Genomic DNA, 4,327 nt, shown 5'->3' on the forward strand with positions numbered 1-4,327 from the left:
GCAACTTTTTCAAGTCAATTTATATATACAGCCCACAAACAAGAATTTGGCTACTATAATGCTGGTGGGTTTGTCTCTTTACTACTGTATATTTTAGAAAGGTTCACTGTACTTAACATTTTTTATGATAGGCAGCGGATATGGCTAAAGCTCAGTAAGGTCAATATTAACTGAAAATATAGCAATCAAAGTCTAGATCTTCTGCTGAAGACACATGAAGCAGAGACCTTTCAGGTGAGAGCCCCTCTGGTGGTGTTCAACATTAATGACAAGGAAACAAGCTCTGGTCAGAAGCATTTTTTATAAAAAGCTTTAACAAAATTAAGTATTTCTGTACATTTTGAATGCAATCTAACTTTCCAACTCAGAAAACGAAAAACGAAAAAGTGCCAAAAGTCTTCTCACATGGCTGAGCTGCTTTGCAATATACTTCACCACTGAAGAATACAAATATGTATAAAGTAAACTATGATGCAATCTAACTTTCCAACTCAGAAAAATGATAAAGAGCATGAACAAAGAACATGTAAAAACAAATGCAAAATTTGCACAATCTAAAATGAGAAACTGTAACTGCAAGTAACAAAGTCTGAGCCATGGTAAAGAGTTACATTGAACACCAAGCTGATCAGATAACTCCCTGGTTGGTCTGAAGTCCTTCTATCTCCAGGATCTGTACAAATCGGCACATTATGCCAAAAGTCTTCTCACTGGGTGAGCTGCTTTGCAATATACTTCACATTGTTAGAAAAGGCTCCAGAAGGCCTTGGGGACATCAGTATCAGGGGCTGGAGCTGGACAGGCTCTTTCATCAGCACTTCTCCTTCCCTTTGCCAGCCAGGACCTCACATACTGTTCCGGATTGAACTGGCCTAGTGATGGTCCATTACATTTAATGAAAACCAGGCTGGACAGTCGGCTGACAGAGAGAGCATTCCTTTTTGCAGTAAGGATATCGTTCATGCAGCTGAATGCCCGCTCACACTCACTAGTGGAGACAGCGATGGTTCGGACTGCTTTCAGTAGAGGCTCCATGGCAGCAGGTGTACGGGATGCCCTGGTTTCCTTGTATTCGCGAAAGCCCTGAACAGTCTCTCTTCTGTCCACTTTCAGCACTTCGCACAAACGTAGCACCTCTACGTCCCCATACTGTACGTCTAACTCCTCTTCAGGCCAACTTCCAGGATGGATAACTTTCATGTCCTGGATTAGCTGATTGTCCCGGGCCTCCCGGCCATGTAATGGGATTTCTCTTGTGCTGACATGAGAAGAGGTTGTGGAAGTCATTCTGTGTCTCAGATTCTCTACCATACTGCGGAAAAACTGACCTGCATGAATCTGTACAAGCCTGCCATTCTCACGCAGGGCAACACCCTTGAAGGACTTCTCAGCTAGAGCTGTATGAACTGTAGTCATGTGTGGGCCAGGCATGGTGACCATGGATTAAAAAACTCGTATTTCTCGAGTTAAGAGCCTATCTGCTGTAGGCAGTGTCATCTCTCTTTTTTGGAGTTGCCGAGAGAGGTCGCTGAGCTCTGTGAGCGCATCGTACATCAGTCCCAGATTGCTGACAAACGTTGCAGATGTGAGCACATCATCCAGGCCCTTGTACTTTGCTCTGTCTCTGGAATCCCTGCTTGTGTCGTTTGCAGCATTTGTGAAGTGATCATGAAGCACTCTGTAGTTTTCCCAGACTGCTCTGATGCTCCTTTCACTTGAAGCCACCCAGCGGATGGACAAAACACGCCCTATCACCAGGAGACGCTGTCCGACTGCTTGCGCACACTGCGCTAACTGCCTCTGATTTTTGGGGGAGGCATGGAACAAGGAATAGAGTTTGTCAAAAAAGATCTGGAAATGATTGAGCCCTGAGACCTCCTTGACCACATCCCCAACTGCCAGCTCTAGACGATGATTGGAGCAGTGCCACACAAACAGGCTTGGGAATTTACTACACAACTGGGTAGCAACGCCTGTTCTCTTCCCTAGCATGACTGAAGCCCCATCACATGCAAAAGAAACGAAACACTGACCTAAAAAGTCCTCGTTAAAATCTCTTCCAAGACACTCCATTAACGCCTTTGTGATGTCATCAGCCGTTGTTCCATCCAACTCGATCAGCTCCCAAAAAAACGTTTCGGGCTCAGCATCAGCTAATGCTGAGCGTAGACACACAACAAGCACCGTTTTACCACTAATAGTGGTAGATTCATCGACCAAAACACAGAGTTTTCTTTGGTTTTCTGTAATGTCTTTTGCCATTTTTTTCTTCAGCTCATGAGCTATGTGGTCGATGATTTCGCCACAGGTTTTATTGGAGTGCAAAACCCTGCCCACGTTCAGCCCATTCAGTTTCTGTACATTCAAATCAATTGGCATGTCTGTGAATGGCCGGCTATGTTTGCCAATTTTATATGCCGTTCGAAAAACTCTGATAGTGGTGTCTAATTCAGATTTATGCATAGACTGCACTTGATGTTGAATAGTTTCACGTGAAGCAGATGTAAGGATGTCAGCAGCTTTTACATGGGCTTGTGATTCTTTATGTTCTTTGATTTTTTTTTCTCAGGCTAGCTTGTTGTTTGCCCTTGTCAACACCGAAAAGAGACACTGCACACTCACCCCATTCAGTTGACAGTTTCAGTCCTTGTCCAGTGTGTATTCCCAAAGATTTGACATCTCTGCATATCCGACATCCTAGCTTCTTATCTTTAAGAAGGAGCCATGCATTGGTCTTGCAAAAATATTGCACCTGGTCCGTTGTCCAGCAGTCAGGTGCATCGCTTTGCCCGGTGTTGGTGGTGGCAGTTGCGCCAGCAGCAGCTAAAGTTAGAGGCTCTGGAGGAGGCGGCGGAGCTAGTGCTAATGCTAATGCACTATAACTTGGAGCAGGAGGATCAACCAAAGAAAGCTCCCCATCAGACACAATTTCCAACACAGGCACAGCATTCTCTGTATTTGAAGTTTCTTCCGGCGACAACCGCTGTCTTTTTGCACTTTTATTAATCCACGCTAACATTTTAGAAATGCTAATTTGTGACGTGACTTGCTTTCCTTCTCTCGGGGGCGTGCCTGCTCTGTTCTATCACTCTACATAGCCACCCACTGGGTGGAAGTTGCACTGCATAAACACAACACACGTGCATCTAGGTATGTAAATTGTAAAGCATTAAAACATGGTTTTACTAATAGTTTTCAGTATGTTGTTACTTCGGCATTATTATTATTATTATTATTTTGAAACGTGTATTACTATTAAATCACGGTCAAATAGGTTAATTTTGACATAGTCGTTTCCACCACAGTATTTACATGGAGAAGATAAGCCCCGCCCCCTCTCCAGCACGTTCTGTTTGAATGACAGGAGTAAACAGCTGACAGCCGCTGTGAACCTCCAGCGGTTAGAGCGATGAGAATGTCCGTTCGGCACCTCATGACGCATCTACTGAGTACCGGGCGGCTGTATATATATATATGGATGTATAATAAGAACGGCGGGAGAGTGTTGAGTACTGGCACGGTGCATGAGTACCGGAGTACCGCCAGCATGCCGGTACTGAGCAAGAAGTGCCGGTACTCCATGGGTCAGAACCAGAAGTGCCGGTACTGCGTACCGGTGAGTACCGGCCCAATTCCAGCACTGAACGTAGCTGATGTCTTCTAATGTGCCTGCATCTGGCGCTGAGTTGCCATATTCCTTTCATGAACCACTTTCTGATATCCATTGTTGCAGATACATATAAATGATAATAGCCAAACTAACCTAGCAAGAGTGAAGTGACAGGCTGCTGTGCCGCATCTCACTCAAAAACCCACACGAATCAACCCAGCAAAAAACCAGTCTCGCGCGCAGCCTTTCATTCAGAATTTCATTCAGAATATCATAGCAAAATAAAAAAAATGATATTAAACTAATCTTTCAACATAGTTTAAAACAAAAATAAATATTAGGACAAAGCCCTACAAATAACAATAAACATAATCAGTGGCGGCTCCAGAGTGTTTTTGTTGGGTAATCTATGGTAGGGCTAACCCATACAGTGCATGGTGGGGCTCAAGTCAGTATTTGCAATGTAATTACATACACGCTATATCGCCCTACTTGACAGTGAAACGCCACGCATGAGGTTTAGATTATTTCCCTGTCTCAATCCAAATTGAACTGTATGAAATAAAAAGGCACATTTGTCTTGTAGTAAATAAAAAGGGCGACCTGGAGCCAATCCTGCAATTTCCCCACAGGTGAAAGAGTTGACATGCTGAAAACCCAACCTCTGTAGGGGGCTCTGGGGGGATTCTCCCCCAGGAGATTTTTTTGAAATACTAA

The sequence above is a fragment of the Gymnodraco acuticeps genome, unplaced genomic scaffold (genome assembly GCF_902827175.1).
Source record: "Gymnodraco acuticeps unplaced genomic scaffold, fGymAcu1.1, whole genome shotgun sequence".
Lineage (NCBI taxonomy): Eukaryota > Metazoa > Chordata > Actinopteri > Perciformes > Bathydraconidae > Gymnodraco > Gymnodraco acuticeps.